The sequence below is a fragment of the Ochotona princeps genome, chromosome 11 (assembly GCF_030435755.1).
Source record: "Ochotona princeps isolate mOchPri1 chromosome 11, mOchPri1.hap1, whole genome shotgun sequence".
In the NCBI taxonomy this organism is placed as follows: Eukaryota; Metazoa; Chordata; class Mammalia; order Lagomorpha; family Ochotonidae; genus Ochotona; species Ochotona princeps.
In genome coordinates this window covers 24,644,123-24,663,913 of record NC_080842.1, presented here as the reverse complement: position 1 = coordinate 24,663,913, position 19,791 = coordinate 24,644,123, and the positions used below count along the sequence as shown (strand labels likewise).

Here is a 19,791-nt window from a genome sequence, read left to right as displayed (position 1 = left end):
TACTCAAAGCTTACTGCTTTCACATGGCAGTAATGTTGAGCTATCGTAAAGTCACACTATAGTGAAGTCAGATACCATATGTTAAAAGTACCATATGTTAAAAGTTCAAGAAACAAGGTGATGCACGTGGAAAAAGGGCAGACTCCCAAGTGGATAACAGAGAATGAGAGAACTTAACCTTGAAATGGTAACAGAGATTCTTAGAAGGGCATAAGAAAACTGATTTACATAATAAACTGCTCTTAAATTTGCGCTTTCAAATCCATCACCTGCCAGCCATTCTGAAATCTGGCTCCTTGCCAGGAAAACAACCTGCTCTGGGAAAGGCTGACTATAAAAATCACTACCATTTCCCCTGGAGTATTCTCTCTTTCTCTCCCCTGACATTAGTACACAGACCCTACCTGCCTCCTTCCTCCCACCACTTTGAGAGTTCGAATCTTCCCTCTGATTTATGCTCTCAATAGAGGTCATTTGTTACCTACTATTCATGATTTTTCTTGTAGAGCCTTCTGGTTCAACTCTCTCTGTTAAAACTCAGGTCGAGAGCCAACACATAACTGTAAACTTTTGCACCATGGTTTTCACCAGTTTAATTGTTTTCTTGGAATAAACACCCAATTGCCAACAAAATTTCCACTAGCAAGAGACTGGAACTGTGATCCATTCTCATCACAAAAAAAGAGTCTTTCCAAAGCAAAAACGTCTCTGCCAGCAAGGTGCAGAATTCCAGTATTTTATAAGGTACTCAACTGCCTCTCAACACATTCCAAATGGTAGTACAAAGCTATATTTTGCATCCACTGATGGTTTCTGTTTCCCTGTCTCTGCTGGCCCACACCAGGACCACAACAGTTTCTCTCTCCCTCTCTGCTGAAGCCCAGTATGGTGGAGAGAGCTCAGGATGGGTGTCAAGTACACCTGCCTCTGAACCTCATCACTCACAACCCGTTAACTTCTCCAAACCAGTTTCCTCACCTGAGAACAAATGTCTTCATAGCAACCTGGCAGAGCAACTGTCAGAAGAAATAAAGGGGAATTTATATCACTAGGAAGAAAGGTACAGGATGAGACTCCCGCACTGGGCTCCCATAAGACTTCCCCCAAAGAAATTCCAAAAATGCTAGCATCAGTGCTTTCCCTAAACACAGACAGGACAAGGCCAGCTTGTTCCACAGGGAGCTGGATGGTATGCAGAGCCCATCTTCAGGAGCAGAAGTGCATTCTCTGCCTTGCCAAATGCACACCAGATGAACTGCCTCAATCATCCTCTCACCTCATCAGGATCCTCCCATGCCCCCCAGTGCCTAGCCAGTAAAAACTGGACTCCTGGCCACCATAATTCACCCCGTCCTGACCCTCTGATCTCCTCTCCCAACAACTCCTTCGGCCTCTAATTAAACCACAGTCCATGACTCCATATCCTTGAAAACAGGCTTATCTCTGTGAGAGTTCTTGCAGGCAACAACATCATCCAAGTCACCTTTGAACCTTCTGAAACACCAAGCATGGTGCTTTGGATGAAATGATACACATGGATCGTTTGTTGGTAAGGAAGGGCACCTGGGGCAATGGGCCAGGGGGCAATGGGCCAGATGGCAAAGGCAGATGCTAGCTGAACATGGTGATGAATCAAGTATGAACAAATGACAAGCTGAACAAAAGGGCTGGAAAGACATGCAACCTAATTTTATTTTTTCATTGTTTTCATGATGTTTTTTCTCAAGTGAATCAAGTTAAGACTAATATTAAAATTTTGAATTACATTTTAAAAGCTTGTTTTATTTATTTGAAAAGTAGAGTAAACTGAACGAGAGGGAAAAAACAGAAAAAGATCTTCCATTTGCAGGTTCACTCCCCAGATGGCCAAAATGGTCACAGCCAGGTCAGGACAAAGCAGGAAGCCTGGATCTCTACAATGTTCTCCATGTGAGTGGCAGGAGTCAAATCACTTGAGTCATTTTCCTGTGTTTTCCCAAGCACATCAGCAGGGAGCTGGATCATTAAGTGGAGTAGCCAGGACTTGAATGATACTCATAAGGGATGTCAGTGTTACAGGCTGTAACCTAAATGACTGTGTTGCAACATCACCCCCTCCCTTGAGTTGCCTTTAACCAACATTTCATTCAATCAAACCTTACTGAGCTTTCATATTAGTAAGTACCACTAAAGGATCTATGGAAGACCCAAAGATGGGAGAGGCACAGGCTGTGTCCTCAAGGGCCTCCACAGCTATGACGGCAGCAGGTGTATCAAAGGCGAAATGAGGCATCCTGTCATTGAGGTGACACCAGAGACGCAAGCAGAGGATGACAAAGCCTGAGACAGCACATCTCCCATGATAACAGAACATTGGCATTTAAAACCAGTGGCCGCTGGCTCAATCTCTAAAGTGGCTCAGCCCATCACTTCACCCCTCTCCCAGGAATATGACCCTGCATTTTGTATAGGTAGGTATTCGGGTGGGAGTGGGAGGCTCTACTATATTCTATAGAGTAAGTCTGGAAGAGAGAGAGGATCTGGAACACTTGGAAAAGAAGAGGAGGACCTCTAAGGGGGACCTGAAAAGAAAAGGGATCCTCAGGTATGAAGGAAGGAAAGACAGTCTGAACAAGAGGAAGAACATGGCCAAGAGAGAAGAAGTAGGATGGCGTATCTGTGTCATTAGTACTGGGAAGACATGCTGCAGAGAAAATGGGGAGCGCGGGGTAGGGGTTTGGGGAACATTGGGAAAGGTATGGCATGTGGTGGAGAAGCAGCTGGAAGGCTTGACTGAGGCTGGCTAAGTAACAGAGAGCTAGTTGCATGTCCTGCAGCCCTAACTACAACCCCTGTTGAGTGATGACAGGAAACCCCCAATGTGCCTGACGTGTTTTCCACCTGCTGTCAGATTCTTGCACCAGAAAACACACAGACCCTATTAGCTCTCTACACTGCGGCTGGGCGTGGGTCTGGCGGGAGCTAACCTAGAGTACTAAGCCAATCACTGCAATTGAATTCAGCCAATCTTTAGGGAACTCATGAGTCATGTTGCTGAGCCCTGGAAGTCACATTTCACTGCCCTCCAAAATGTGTAGCCAGTTTGAAAAGGCAGCTATGTATAATTGGATATGTTGAAGTCCATACACAAATGTATAGGGCTTCTGATTAAGCCCTTTAAATCTCCTATGGTAAAGGAGACAGTCTAGGCAATAGTTGGCAAATGTTGTCACAGCAACTGGTCGACCATAGCAGATATGGCCCTCCACACCTGCTGACAATACCATTTTCAGTACATTCACACTGCAGTAGGGAGGTGGATTGGAGGAAACCTCATCTGTGTGCAGGTAATATGGTGGGCTACCTCGGTGGCATTACCCTTTTCAGCTTAGGCTTCACTCAGTCTCTCCTTGGTTATCCATGGGCATTGCTCCAACTATCTTGAGCACAGTCCCTTGTGGTGGACAGTAGAAGCTGAATCCCTCTAGGAGCCAATTGAAAGGGCCATTTCGAGAATGCCCATCCCATCCTGGCACTGTGTCAGGGTGCCCTGCCCTTCCCCATTGGAGTTCTTATCTGAATTACAACTGTCTATCTCTTCCTCACCTGAGTCTTATAAACCTCTTCATAATCACTTCACTCTCTTTATAAACCAAATCAAAATACACAAACAGGAGTAGAAAAAAGTATTTCTGTACCTCTGGATCTCTTCCTCTCACTAAAATACCTCGAAGACTGAGACAGGTCTGGATACTGGCCAGAGCACAGTCAAGTGCTTCCTGCAATGTCCACTGTGCAGAGGACCACAAATGAATTCCACCCCCTCCCCCTGCATCCCCCTTCTTACATGTAGCAAGTGGACAGCTGTGACACACACAGCTGCTAACAGTCACAATCTATCATTTTCTGAAATGATAACAAGAGGGATGGGGGAAATGTTCCAGAACCTTAATAACCTCACCAAAAACAGCTGCTCTGTTCTCATAACAAGGCCTTTCCTTACTGAGAAAGATGTGGACCCATGTCTGGAAAAAGATACTGATGGCTACCTGGAACCGTCCAGATGCTCCTCCCTGATCTATATGCTCTGCACGACAACAGAGTTCTCCGTGGAACCAGGTATTCAACTCTCCAAGGCCTTTGCTCTTGCTGTTTGTTCCTTCAACCCCAAGAGGATCCTTACAGCTCGTCTGTCCCCAGCTGCCCCTTCCAGAAATCAGCAATGAAGCACATCTTAGTTCCTTTCGTTTGGATCCTGACAGAGTTCAGTTCCTTCTTTAGCTTCATGCTTTGTTTGCTTCTGTTTGGCCCATATTTCATCCTTCCGGTTAACATGTGTGCATGTGTGTGTGCGTACACACACACGCACACACACACACACACACACACAGAGCCTACTGTCTCTCTACCTAAAGAGCGAGTACTTTGATAACATGGGTCAGGAATGCTCACCTTCACGTCTTCCCAGTCCCGTGCTTCCCATGCAGCTGATCAAACGCACCTGCTGAAGGAACTGGTTTCTCTGAGTTTTATTGCAAATTTTCACCAAAAAAAAGAGACTCCCATTTAATTCCATCATTTATCACATCTATGCTTGTGGTATGAACAGATTGGCTTGTTGTAAGGCTGTTTTTAACCTTCGACTCAAGTCTGAAGGTAAGGAGAGTGTCCCCAGCTCCTCAAGGATCACACAGTTGTCAGGTCAACAACTACTGCTTTCTCTGCTTAGACTCCCACCCCTACCCCCTTTCCCCCCCTTTCCCCTCTCCAGACCAGCTCTTCGGGAGGAGGAAGCAAAATAAAAACATTTGAGCAGAATAGACTTCCAAGCAGCGGTAACCTTGTTACTATTCGGTTGGAATACTTCACTGAATTTCTTTATTGACTACAGCCCTTGCAAAGACAAATAAATGGATTCAAGTTCTGTTGCTAATTCACAACAAAATGCACAATGTTTTTATTCATCTTTCTTAGCAAATGTTGTCACAGCCTTCAACAATTTTTTCACCCACTCAGGTTGTAATATTCAACCATTACTGAGTGGATTTTATTTGAATTCTTAAGCCCGCAAGTAGTACTCTGAGCTTTGTTTTATACTTAGCCTGAAACGTCCAGAAATGATGAGCCCTAAGGTTTTTTTCTTTCCATGAGATTCAAACACTGCTATCAAACACTGCTGTTATTCTCCTAACCAAAGATTTCAAGATTGAAATACAAACGAAAAAAATAATTGTTTAGTTTGTGGCTGGCATCGTGGCATAGTAGGCCAATCCTTCATCTGTGGCAGCAGTATCCCATATGGGCACCGGTCTATGTCCTGACTCTTTCACTTCTCATCCAGCTCTTTGTTTATGGTCTAGGAAAGCAGCAGGAGATAGCTTAAGTCCTTGGGCCCCTGCAACCATGTGGGAGAACTGGAGGAAGCTCATAGTTCCTGGATTTCAATCAGCCCAGCTCTGGCCATTGCAGCCATTTGGGAAGTGAGCCAACAGATAAAAGATCTCTCTCTCTTGCTCTCTGTCTCTCCTCTCTGTAACTCTGCCTTTCAAATAAAGCTAAAATAAATTTAAAAATAAACTGTTTAATTCACCATTCAATAAAATGCACAACAGTATCTCAAATAGTCTATGGGAAATGGGATTTAAAAATGTTTACTTTAGTGCAAAAAGTCTAAAATCCATACATGTAAGTAGTCTTCAATAAGTTTCTGAAAATGAGTATTATCAAAAAAATTATATGGATTTTAAAAATTTTTGCCTCAAACTAAAGTTATCTTTCATTCCATTTTTCCAAGAATTTTTGAAGTATTTTCACACTAAATCCTAAATCAGGTTTCAGAACTGGAGAGATGGTTAGATTTCTCCAGGAAAAAAAAAGAGGGGGCAGACAATAGTTGCTAGGAAAATTCCAATTTTAGAATTCTGTAAAAGACTGGGCAGTTTTATCTGATTTCCCATTTACCAATGCAGTCTGATTTACTGCATTCCGGCATAACTTAATTCCCCAATGTGTGTTCTGCCAGTTTTACAACATTTCAAAATGTTGAAGATGGTTTTGTGCCACAAGCGCCACGTACTGTCTTCAGGGAGAAGCTTGGTTAGCTTTGCAGACCATAGTACTATGTCATTTTCGAAACCACAATAAGAATGACTTGCTCCCACAGCTCAACAAAAACACAAACAATTCAAAAACCGACAAAGGACCTGAACAGAGAGACACTTCTGCCACAGGGATACACAAGTGGCCAAGAATCACACACAAAAATACTCAACATCAGTGACTATTAGGGAAACATACTTCAAAACCATGAGATAACACGTCACACTCATTATGATGACTCTTAATTAGAGTACAAATATACGCATATGGTATAGACAAACTGGAACCCTGTGCACTGGCTGCTGGGAGTGCAAAATAAGACAACCACTCTGGAAAAAATGTAGTGGTTCTTCAACATGTGAAACATGGAATTACCAGCAATGCCACTGGATTCAAAGAATGAAAAGCAAGGACTCCAAAAGAAGAGTTTTACCCTTCACACCCACATCCTTAGCAGTATTATTCACCCTACCCTAATAGTAATCACTGCCTCAATGGCCACCCACAGAAGAATGAACGAACTGTGGGAATATTATTCTGTCTTAAAAAATCAATGACCTTCTGGTGCCTGCTACAACACAGATAAACCTGAAAGACATTCCACTAAATGAACTAAGCCAGACAACAAAAGGACAGATGCTATATGGTTCCACCTGCATGAGGTACCCAGGGTGGATGAATCCATAGAGACAAAAAGCAGAATGGTAAGTGAACAGTCATTGTTGAATTTATTTAGAGTTTCTGCTTGAAATGATGGAAAAGTTCTGGAAATGGCGAGCTGTGTTGGCTGCACAACATTGTCAATGGGCTTAACTCCATTGAATTTCAGGTCTAAAGATGATTATAATGCTAGATTGTGTTATGCAAACTTAACTACAATAGAAAAATGACTCAACGGGTATTTATGAATTCACTGCTTGCTGCTACCATTTATTGCAGTCCTCTTGTGGATAAAAATCAGTCTCTAACTCCAGGCAACTTATCTGCTATGGGGACACACACACACACACACACACACACACACACACACACACACAAATTAAATAAAGGCTAATTTCCCTATCTTGTCTTGTCCTTTCTGAGGAGAAAAGCTTCTGGCTCATGGAAGAGCCAGGTTATCCCAGCATAAACTCCCAGGGCTAGGTTTATTAAGCACTCATCTAGGTTCAGAGAAGCATAGTGGAGATAATCATCGGGATTTGGCCACTGCAGTGACCATGAATGCAGGAGCCACCAGACAACAGCTCTACACACCAAACTGCAGGTAGATGGCTGCTGAGAAACAACCAGCAGTTCCAAAGCAGGTTTTTATACTCTATTAAGAATTGGTTCTTGGGCCTGGTGCAGTAGCCTAGTTGCTAAAGTCCTCGCTTCACACACACCGGGATCCCATATGGGCATTGGTTCTGATACTGGCAGCCCTGCTTCCCTTCCAGCTCCCTGCTTGTGGTCTGCGAAAGCAGTCGAGGATGGCTTGGGACCCTGCACCCGCGTGGGAGTACTAGAAGAAGTTCCTGGTTTCTTGCTTTGGATCGGCGTAGCTCTGGCTGTTGTGGTCACTTGGGGAGTGAATCAATGGGATGGAAAAATCTTCCTCTCTGTCTCTCCTCCTCTCTGAATATCTGATTTTGCAATAAAAATTAATAAATCTTTAAAAAATAAAAGAATTGGTTCTTCTAAAAGAAAAATCAAAGGCACACACTTAGCCAAAAATCTGTCACACAAACACTGTGGCCCCCCAACCTCCAATGAGAAAAATCCACATGACCTAAGAAAGTTCTAAAAAGGAATCACAGATACCTAAAACCATTTCTGGCGCTTGATTCTATTTTTTCTATTGGGATTAATCAGATTATACAGAATGCAGATCATCCATCTACCTAGCTAACTTCTTCCTTTTTATACTTCCCTCTTCTTAGCAGACTTTGTACTGAATAAAATACTGTTAAACACGTGACAATGAATGATCAGAACAGTTGATTCAGGTAAACACCTGACTCCTCTCTGTCTCCCAAACTGCAAACTCTCTTTGCAGAAAAGCAAAGTTGTGAGGCAGTCAAGCACCTGCATGGGAAGTCAATCCCCTCCCACCCTGTGATCGTTTTAACTCACCTGACTTCACAAACCATCAAGGGAACCACACCCAAAGGTGAAAGGGGCAGATGATCTGTATTCTCTACTGCAGGTGCCCAGGCCAGCTGCCCAGTTCTCACCTTCATTCTAGGTGGAAAGAGAGTCAGAAACCTCAGAACTTCCCTAACTGTGCCCTCTCCCTTCTCTCTCCTTCTCAGGGGCCTTCAACTTGAAAGGTCAGCTGACTAGTACCCATGAGGGGGAGTTTTTCCTATATGAACAAAATCCCAGCATCCCAGAAAAAGTCAATAAAGATTTGCCTTAAGGATTATGATTATAAAATGATATTATGCTTTCCTGTTTTTCTGTCAGTTGCAAATCCCCAAACCTACAAGAATTCACTTAAAACTAATCTATGGTGTTTTTATTGGAAGAAGGCAATCAGGAAAGCTCTGGCCCACTGAGCAGCTGGGAATTTTGTCACTGAAGGTTTGGTTTGGTCTTTATTTTTCTAGCTGCTGGCCCTGCTAACATGATTCTGTGAAGGTTGCATTTAATCTTGCAAAGAAAAGCTACCTAAGCAGTTCTTAGGTAGGCTTCAGTAAGAATAAATTGCCTTGGTTCTGTGGATAAGATTATTGCTTCAACCCATCAGTTAGAGAACAAAATGAAGGCAACAGTAAAATACTGCACTTTATTTCAAAAAAAAAAATTTCATGATGTATGTTTTATGGGTTGAAAGTGTTTGTTAATTGCAAAATTATTATTAATAAGGAACCCACGTATTTCTAAATAGTAGCTCCGAAAAAAATCTAACTTCAGTTTATCACCAAATACAGCTTATTTATATGGCTGAGGAACTATTAGTGTTCTCATTGGAAGAAGTCAAAGGAATGCACTGCCCTGGCATTTTAAAGGTCTGGTATGAGGCAGAAACACCTCAAATGTTTCACTTTCTGGGTGCTGAATCCTAACCCTAGTGACAAGTGACAAGGCCCAAGGCTTCTGTGTTCAGTCCATGATATATACATTCCAGATGGGCTCCTCACCTGATGTAGATCATGCCACTGTCCCTGAGCTGGGACTTGGCCTTCCAAGCTAACCTTTGCTTTATAGCTAAAATCAAATAAATATTTATCAAGTTCTTACTGCTGCCTATCCAGGATGGGTGGGGAAGGCAAAGAACCAACATAATCGCGGCCTCTCAAATAGCTCAGCACACATGCACGTGACAGAAATGGAAGAATTCAGTTTAACTAATGATTTGCCCGGCAGTTCAAGAGGCTAGAAAACATTCCTGAAGATGTGCAGGGCTCACAGCCACACACATGGCACATTCAGGGTGCTGTTCTGTAGAAATGTGGGTTGCCTGGCTGTTTGGGACTGAGAACAGGTAAGGGTTGTGCAGAGCGGCACGAGGAGTTGGCCCACCCCCTAACTCTCTCCTTTCCTCTAGTCCTTGTATGAAGGCTTTTCCTACACTTCTTGTGTGCCTTGCTTCCTTTCCTAATCCTGCACCAACTAATGGATACATGTGTCTACTGAGTCTTTGAAAGGTGGCCAGGCTGCAGTAAGCCATGCTGTACTTATGAAAGACACACTGAATCTCAAGGACTCAGCATGAAACAACAAGTAGGACATCTTATTCCTGTTGTTTAAAAGATGTATTTATTTACAGAAAAGTGTTAGAGAGAGACAGCTTTCATCTTCTGCTTCACTCCCCAATGGCTGCAATGGCAGGAGCTAGACCAGGCTGTAGCCAGGAGCCTATGCAGTTCGGCCACTTGGGTAGCAGGGACTTAGCATGTACTTAGGCCATCTTCTGCTACTTTTCCAGGTGCATTAGTAGTGATTTGGAACAGAAGTAGAGCATCCAGGACTCAATCCAGCACCCAGATGTGATGTTTGTAATTGCAGGTAGTGGCTTGATCCAATGTGCCAAACACAAATCCCACTCTCAATAGCATTTTCATATAACACATTGAAATAATAATATATTGGACACAATATGTTAAATTAAGTTCACTACTAAAACACTATTACTGTTTTTTACTTTTCTAATGTGGCTAGTTAAAAACGACAGGCATGTGGACCCCGCACTATAATAGCCTAGTGACTAAAGTTCTCACCTTGCATGCACCGGGATTGCATATGGGCTCTGGTTCATGTCCTGGCCGCCTTGCTTCCAATCCAGCTCCCTGCTTATGGTCTGAGAAAGCACTGGAGGTGGCCTATGGCCTCAGGACCCTGTACCCATGTGGGAGACCCTGAGAGGCCTCTTGACTCCTGGCTTCAGTTCTGCTCAGCTCAGACCATTGTGGCCACTTGCAGAGTGAACCCGCAAACAGAAGATCTTTCTCTCTGTCTCTCCTCTCTGTAAATCTGCCTTTCCAATAAAGGTAAATAAACCTTAAAAACAAAAAATAAAATTACAGGCATGCATGGGGCTCATGTTGTATTTGTGTTGCACAAATGTGCTCCCACATTTGACCTCTGAATTCCACAACCGTTTTCGTATTCATCAAGGGAACAAAACTCTTCTAGTATTCTTTTCAGATAAATATTTGGGATTTTGGTATCCTCCACAGTTGAAAATTCAGAGGTCACACTGATGAAATCATAATGACTCATTCTCCAATAAAGAAACTTCTAAAGATAGAGGAAAAGTAAAACTTTAAGGTCTGGTCACAGCTTAGGTAGAACACACTGGCCTGCTGAGATATGGGAATGAACGTGAAAGAGAGAGAAAAAGAGAAAACACGTTGGACATGTCTACTTTCGCCTTACTTGCATTTTATTCTTCATTATACCCTGAGAAGGAGATTGGCAGCCATTTGTCAAAATTAATTGCTCTTATCTAAAAGGATAATAAAACCTCTTATCTCTTCATAAGGACCAAGTAGTTACAGCCCAGATTAGGGCTGCCGGCTACCATTACCTAGGTGCTAGAAAAATCTAACCCCCTCACTACCCCACACCCCGTACTGCTGGAGATGCTTCCATTTCAGATGGGATGAAGATCAGTCCTTGAAGACATCCCGAGATTGTTCTGAGAGGTCAGGATCCTGGATCCTTTCCAGCTCATCCCCAAACAGGATTTTGTCTTTGCTTTTCCTCTCAGGTGTTAGGGAAGGAGAGGGACCCTGTAGCAGGTACCACATGCCCAGGGTCTAGTTGCTCTCTATTGGGGGACAGATGAGCCATACAGGGTGTCACCCAGACTGCTGCCCTGGCAGCAAACATGCACAGACACCCTCCTCCTCCCCTGAGTTGTGTGTTCTGCAGTCCTTCTATCTGTACAGCAAGGAACAGTGGATTGTGGTACTCCCTGAGACAACCACAACATGTCCCCACTTCCCCAAAGGGCCGCCTCCCTGGAAGTGGCAAGAGTGGCACCAGGATGGTGGTGCTGACTAGGGAAGCTCTGATTCTACAGCCTGGTGCCAAAGGCTGAAGTTCACGCACCACAGCCTCTTGGCAACACTCAGGCTGTTTTCCCAAAGCTTGCGCTGCCAGAAGTGGGGGCCAGGAGATACTTCACCTCTGTCTTGAGACCACCTTTCTGGTGAGGAGTAATCACACCTATTGCTTTAAACTTAAGGGGAAATAAACAAAAGTGTTTCAAAAGGGGGAAAAATATGCAAATTCCACCAGCAAATGCTATTTCTTTCAGCTTTTTTTGTTTGTCTTGATAAACAACTACACACATTATGTTTTTTTAAAATAAACTTAGGGAGACAATTTACTATTTTCCCCTATTTAATCAATGTTCCCATAGCTAAATGCTATAATAAACGTGAATTACATAAGCTATCTTATACACCTGTCTAGTCTGATACAATTTATTTAAATGTGCTACTACTGCTGCATAGTTAGGTTGTTTCCAAGTGTGCCCAGAACAAAAGCTAATTCACTCCACATCCTTGTCTGTAAGCCTTTGTTTCCCTCTGGGTACTTCAGGTAAATAGATTCCAGGAAACAGCATTACCAGATTGAATTCCAGAAATTTTATTTCCACTTACAATCCCAAGCACAGTACCCAGCATGGAGTTGGTGAATCAGTGACACTCAGTATGCGGCTCTGTTAGAGCCACTGCTCAGGCCTAAACTGGGCCAACCATTACCTACAAAAGCAGTCACAGCCCACTCTGCTTTCCTGCCTCCACAGGTGCCTGTTGTGGTCTGACACAAATGAAACAGTACCAGGGAAAATCGGCCTGGGGCCAGGGAGGGAGGCAGAAAGAGGTAGTTGAATATTTCTGAGGTTACTGACAGGTATCTTTCCCTCCCGGCTCAAGCTGGCCTCAAAGACAGTTTTGGATGGAGCCCCAGGTCTCACTTGTGGGAATAAAAGCCCCTTCCCCAGATACTGCTCACCCTGATAGCCTTCTCAGATCACTTCAGTCGTACCCTACGACAACTTACTACTCACAACCCCACACTGTCTCAGTTAGCTGGTGCCTCCCAGTTTTCCCATGAGACTCTATCATCCCCAAGTTAAAAAGGTCTAACCACAAAGTCGAAAGGGGAGGTTCTCTAGCATTTCAACAGGTCCTTGAGTTATCCTATTCATTAACTACCAACCTGTTCCACCCACCTCCAAGACACCCTCAACCATATTTGCACAGGAACAGAAAATCTACCTGTTTGATCACCTCTTCTTTTTCTGCCACTTAAGAATTCCAGAGGCAGTATTGTACTCCTCACTTGACTTTCTTTGTCCATCGTTCAGCCCCAACTCCCATTTTCCAGCACACTGACCACTTCTATTCCCCCATGCCACTCCACCCCAGACACCTAACACTATTTCTAGGCGTTAGGACACTCTTCTCACCATTAATTTTTTTCCATTTTCTTCAATAATCTAGGATAAAGAGAAAAAAACTCAAAAATAACAGGTTAGATAATCCTGGAAATAAAGCAGTTTGTATGCAGTTCTTTTTGCTTCCAAATGTCAGCCTTCTGAGATGGAAAAGTCAACAGGACTCTAAGTTTATGGGTCTAGCAGATGACAGTCTAACCAGGAAGTACTTCTGTTGGATACATGCAGAAGCCGGACATTCACAAGTGCAGTAAGGGCAAATGCAAATGAAAACTCATCTTTCCTTTGATTACATCAAGTGTACAAGTATCAAAATGCGGTTATATAGTCAGCAAACAGATTACTAAGTATGCTTGGGAGGAAATTATTTATGAATATTATACAGCAAGTAGTTAGCAGTGATGTTTTACCTAAAACTGGACTGGCTTTTATCTTGTACAATTCTAAACTAAGACATTTTGTGGAACTCCATTGGTGTCACCCTTGAGATAGAACTGCTTGAAATGCATCACCAGAAAGAACTGCACACAACCCTTCTGTTTCTCGGATGGAGACATTCTTTGCACAACTCTAGTTCTTTCCGGCTTATCAGAGTTGAGTACTAAACTGATAAAGGGAACTGTAAGCTGAAGCAGAAACAAAACAACAGCAAAAAAACAAAACAAAACGAAACAACAACAAAAAACAACTCTCCCTGGCCTTTTCTGGACAGACATGCAAGTTCATAAAATCAAGTCCTTCTCACCTCTACCACCAGGATAATTCAAAGTGTCACAACTAACTACAATATGAATACCACTCTGTATGACAAGGTCAACACAGGCAGAGCCAGCAGAGTGACCACAGGCCTGCTACTCAAAGCCATCCTTAAAAACGTGCTTGCTTACCACATTGCCTGTCCTCTGGGCGCAGGGAAAATTTAAAGATGTGGTGGTAGGGCCCGGCGGCGTGGCCTAATGGCTAAAGTCCTCGCCTTGAAAGCACCGGGATCCCATATGGGCGCCGGTTCGAATCCCGGCAGCTCCACTTCCCATCCAGCTCCCTGCTTGTGGCCTCGGAGGGCAGTCGAGGACGGCCCAATGCATTGGGACACTGCACCCGCGTGGGAGACCCGGAAGAGGTTCCAGGTTCCCGGCATCGGATCAGCGCGCACCGGCCCATTGCGGCTCACTTGGGGAGTGAATCATTGGACGGAAGATCTTCCTCTCTGTCTCTCCTCCTCTGTGTATATCTGGCTGTAATAAAATGAATAAATCTGTAAAAAAAAAAAAAAAGATGTGGTGGTAGGAGGAGACCCTCGATTCAAGGGGTTCTTCTCCTTTGCTCTTGCACCTGTGAGGCTGAGTGTGCAATGCTGAATAACAGGGTCACAGTAGGGGTGAAGAGGGCAAACAGAAGAAGGGGTTACAGCCAGTTTCAACCATAGAGGTGCCTCCTCATAGGTGATTGTCATAATACACATATATCCTAGCCCCTGAGGGTGGCAAAACTATCTAGTCATATTTTATATATGTGAAAGCATGGCCCAAAAGAGGAGGGAATGAAAAGCGCTTAAAGCTAACTCCAAGTCTCCAGGGGCATGCACCTTGCACTATAGATAGCCCTGTAGAGAGCTGGTAATCCACAAATATTGAAGAAAAAGCAACACAATGGCTGTGCTCATTTATCAAAATAATTGCAGAAGTTACAACATCTATTACCAGCCATAACAATATTCCAGCAAGCTCCCAACACTCAGTTACTGATACAGGGTCCTCAGGAAGCTTAACAAGACTGTTAGGCTAACTAAACACACAAAGTAGAAAATGGAATTAAAGATGCTTATCTTGGTGTAAAAAAATGTTCCAAATCCACACCTAACTGCTTCTCACAAAGCACAGTTTTCATTAACTTTCTGACCATACCCATAAGCATGGACTTCAAAAACAATTTCTGTGCACCAAAATAAAATATGTTGCGTTTCTTACACCATGGAGGCTTGGAAGACCTTCTTGTAAAGCTACCTAGAGTGAAATGAACTAGAGTTGGTAATACCGGTGTTCTCCAGTCAAGCAGTTCAGACTGGAAGTTGTATGCAGCTGATAAAAATGGACACAGGAGATCTTCCCAATACATAGCCAAGTTATAGGGGCAGGGTAGGAGCCAGGTGGCTTGCTTAACAGGATCCTTGCAGATAAAACACTGGCCACTATAGGCCAGCTCTCTACTCTGAGTGTAGAGAGGCCCTGGCCACCCTTCACCAGCACTGTGGCCTTCATATTCTAGCTATAAGTTCCTCCTGGCATCTCAGAAAAAAGATACACTGGCTTCAGATTTCAATGTGGACCCTATAGCTAAGTTGTCATTCTGGGCCAACAAATCCAGGTTTCACCAAACTTTCTCACAGGCTCGCCTTCCCACCAGCAGCCCATTATGCTCTAAGCTGATACTGAACACCAAATATTGATCACATTCAGGCCCTTCAAACTACGGCAGACAAAAGCAGAAGTCCTGACCTCCCATCCTTATGTGAGCAGAGACATAGTATCTCTTACAGAAGGAAAGTAGTGCTGATTTTTACTAATAATCAGAACTGACACTTCACGGCATTTTATATGGTTTTATATATTATTTTGTGTATTCTGTTTTGGTGCTATAAATAGGTAGTATAAAATTTACTTTCTTATATGCTATTATATATTTTTCAAATATAAAGTGTTACAAATACAGCACTGGACAAACAGTAAATATTCTACACATGCAGGCAAATCAATTCCCCTTGGTATACCTGGTACAGCAAAACAAACATAGTATATAGCTGAATACTCAAACCAGCTAAGGGTGCATTTGTAACAACAGATAATTAATTGAGGAGTCTGACGCAACGAAGAAAACACAGCTTGGGGAGCTGACATATGGAAGGGAAATACACTGGTCCAAACATTGGTATTTCCACATCAAGTAGTCCACCATGGATATAACCTAACTTCACTTCTGATAGAAAAAAAATCACTAACAATAACTTAAATTGTTGGGTATTTTCCTGCTAATTTGCCTTAGTTATTCCATATTGCTTTTCCACGCCCACAACAATCTACTAACAATTTTCAAAGGTAATGTTTTACACATGAGTAGATTGCTTAACTCCAAAGTGTTCTTCCACAGTGTCTCAATTGTGCCCCTAGGAAACATGGTTAAATAGTATTTTACCTTTCATAAAATCTACCTCCAAAGGTGATGTTTGAATTTATTTATTTATCTATCTATCTATCTATCTATTTATTGTTTTATTTATTGTCACTGTCAGTACATCAACTAGGATGCAACCCACCACAGATTAGAAACAGGCTGTAGGTCTTGTTCTTGGCTCACTCCAGAGCCTAGCACTGTGTCTGATACATGGCACACATCCCACAAATACTAAATGTATGAATAAATTCTCTGGTTTCCTTCAAGCCTTTTTGGGGTTTGAGACAGGTAAGGAAACAACCACCGACATACCCAATTCAGTGACCTGCTCACTGTTTAAAAGAAACTAAGGGAAAAATGCTCTAAAAACAACATATCTCATACAAGGTAATGTTAGGCAAAGAAAGCCAAGGTCCTTGTGAAGACTGAGGCAGATGTTGAAAATCCAGTCTCAAATTTTCCACGGCCAAGTCTAAACATCTTTAGCAGTGGTATATTAAATATTTGCTCAATAAAGTATCTCACAGAACAGAGTAAGAGAAGAGAGCGACTGTTTCTGGAGCTGTCACTTCTTGACAACAACCACTTGTTTGCCATAAGTTACTTGCAATTTGACTACAGACCCTCAATTTTAATTATGATGATCAATTATGATTTTTGTACAGGTATCTAAGTCTAAAGTAGGTGGAATTCTAGTTAGAGAGTACACAGGGGAAAAAATACAACTCAACGAGAATGATATGTGCATGTTTCATCTTAAGAAGCAGCTGCAAATCATAACAATACAGGAGAATTCTTGGATCCAAGACGGCCAAAGCCTAGCTCTTATGCAACAGGCTGTTGTAAATTCTAATCATTCACTAATTACAGTGAAATTCTGGACTTTGCCACATGATCAATAGGTGTTTCAAGGTTACACCTATAAATGGCCAGATTCCTTGCTTAAAAAAAAAAATCCATCTGGTTAAATTTCCTTAGGAAAGAAATGAGCTTTCCCAGGAGTTTTTGGGTTTCTATTTTTCCTCTTTCTCCCAACCCCCAACTACAACCCTAACAGAAGGATGAAAGGGGGATAGGAAAAGCAAGGAACCCTAAATCAATCAATCAATCAATCTCTCTCTCTCTCTCTCTCTCTCTGTGTGTGTGTGTGTGTGTGTGTGTGTGTGTGTGTGGTGCATATGGGGAAGTCAAACAACCACCCTTGGGGCCAGCATCTGTCATCAAGGCCATCGCCCCTGGTTGTCGCTTGGCAGACCCCTGTCTGCACCTGCCCTTAAGCACCACTAAAGAAGTTCAGGCTGCTAAAGTCCAAGTGTAGCTTGCCATGGATATGAAAACCAACAAATGTCTGCAGGCTTAATGGCAACCTTGATGATGATTCCTGAAAATCCACAACAGGAAATCTAAGTATCCTCCACCCTCCCTAGCCATTCATCAAAAGCAGACCGAATCACAGCCACCGGGCGCCCAGCGGCACGGGCCAGCACTTGGCCTCGTTTAGAAAGACTACATTTTCTTCTTCCTCATCCAAAGGCAGCCAGCACCACCCTCAGCCCCTGACGGGAGCAAGGCTGAAGACCCAGGAGCGAGTAGTACGCATCCCATCCACGGCCAAGCTTCAAACATGACAGTGTTAAGAAAGCAGGGAAAGAGCCACCCGCACTAAATGGAATGCCGACCACCATGGGTCTTGCCTTCGCCATCCGGCGCAGGGACCTCAGCGGTGCCTGCACACACGCTCCTCATGCCCGGCTCAGGCGGTCAGCCTTCTTTCCTTTCCTGCTTCCAAAGGGGACAAGCTGGTGAGGGTGGCAAAAGCCCCCAACGGGTGATGCCGCTGCCTCCTGGGGGAGGACAGAAGTTCTCAGCGACACCCTGTGAATTGGGACAGCTTCCTTGAGCCCCCTCGCGGGTGCCAACCACTAACCCGTGCCAGTGGAAGCGGGCGGGTGCCGCGATTGGCTGCGGCCGGCATCGCTCGGTGGGCGAGGCGGAAAGGAAGTGGCGGCCTCGGCTTTGCACCAACCATGTTCGGCCGGTGGACGAATGTCACCCGGCGCCCACGGCGGGGTCGGAGGGCGCAGGCGGGCACGCACGCCCCCAACCCACCACAGCCGCCCTGCGCCCCAGGACCCGAGAAGGGAAGCCGGCCCGCAGGGCGCCGCTCGGTCCCCGGAGGCTCCCCACCCCCACTTCGCCCGCTCCGTAGCGGTGGCGGGTCAGGCCCAGCGCGCCAGGCCCGCCCCGGGCGCCGTGGGGACCCCGAGGCGCCCGGCACTAGGCCGCAGTCGTGGCCAGTGCTAGATGACCACTCTGTGCGACACCCGCCCTGAACGCGCCTTCCTGAGCCCTCTTGAGCACCCGGACAAGTGCAATGACAAAGCCCCAGGGCCAGGCCAAGCCGGATGCTGGCCGGCGGGAAGGAGGACGCAGCGTCCCTCCCGTGTGGCGGCGGCGGCCCAGCCCCCAGGAAGCTGGGCGCCTCGGCCAGGCCCGGCGTGGAGCCCGACTCCAGCCGCCAGCACCCGATGCCCATGACCCTGCCCCGAGCCGAGCCGGGGCGGGTAGGCGAGCCCCAGCTTCGCCTGGGGCGCCCCATCAAGTTTGCTGTCGCAGGAGTGCGGTCAGCTGGCGGCAGGAGGGCAGCGGGTGCCCGCTTCTTTACCCTAGCGGCTGCAGCCAACTCCAAACAGAACCTGCGCTCCTCCTCTGGGTCTGCCGGACCGCGGTGGATGTAAACACACACACAGACAGGACAATTTTTGTTTTAAGTGAGGCCCGACACCAGCGGACCCGCTCCCCGACACACAACACCTGAGGTACATAATCAACACTGAGTAGATCTGTGTCCCTGAAGCCACCTCTTCACATCTGCAAATCCAAAAGTGAAATTAAACCTCCACTAACCTCCTCCTCCTCCTCCCTCTCTACCTCCTCCTCCTCCTCGCAGCCTCAGCAGCCCCAGTAGCAACAGCAACAGCAGCAGAACCTGCTTTCCCCCAGAAATCAGATGATCCATAATTGCGCCGACTGATCCTCCACCAACCGGTATTAATATTTATGGATCCCGGCATTTTCCGTCTGCAAAACAGCGTGTCAAAGCATCAGGGAACACACACACACACACACACACACACAGCCCCTTTCCCCTTGCCTTCAAGAGAAAACACAACGTGTAGTCACAACTATGATTTGGGGGAGGAAAAAAAAAATGTTACCTTCTCAGTGTGCTTTTTTCAACGCTACCAGTGCAATTCCACAAGGTATGAAGTGTTGTTAGGGTGTGGGAAATGGAAACGAAAGCCCGTCAGTTGAATAATCTCAGGAGCAAAACTAAAAGTTACTCCCCGGCTTGCCTGAGAACAGTCCAGATCGAAAGCAAAACAAGGAGAGGAAACTGCGAAGCGCCGCTGCTGGAAATCCCCCCACCCCCCGCCCTCCTCCCGCCGCGCGCCCTCCCGCGCCTCCCCCTCCGCCCGCCTCCCTCCGCCCTTCCTCCCCAGTGTTTGTTACAAGGCTTGTGCAACCGGGAGGTGGAGGCCGAGGGAGGGCGCGAGCGGCCGGGCAGTGAGGTGCGGAAGTTCACCGCCACCGCTCATTGGCTCGCTGCGCTGCTTTCATCATTTCTGGAAAAGTCAATTTCATTTTCA

General features: G+C 45.1%; 1 protein-coding gene across 6 annotated transcripts in view; it reads right to left on the bottom strand.

Moving 5' to 3' along the window:
* The window catches only part of IRF2 (interferon regulatory factor 2), a 147,521-nt gene that overhangs the window by 72,269 nt on the left and 55,461 nt on the right, over positions 1–19,791 (bottom strand). Inside the window, exons 1-2 of one of the 6 annotated variants that reach the window (XM_058669941.1) lie at positions 19,360–19,574; positions 19,073–19,222 (exon numbers count right to left, since the gene is read on the bottom strand). The exons of 4 other annotated variants lie outside the window; for them this stretch is intronic. The gene's annotated coding sequence lies outside the window, so the exon portion shown is untranslated. Of the gene's footprint in view, positions 1–19,072; positions 19,223–19,359; positions 19,575–19,791 lie in introns of those variants that run through there. One more of the 6 variants, XM_058669940.1, reaches the window with a different exon arrangement.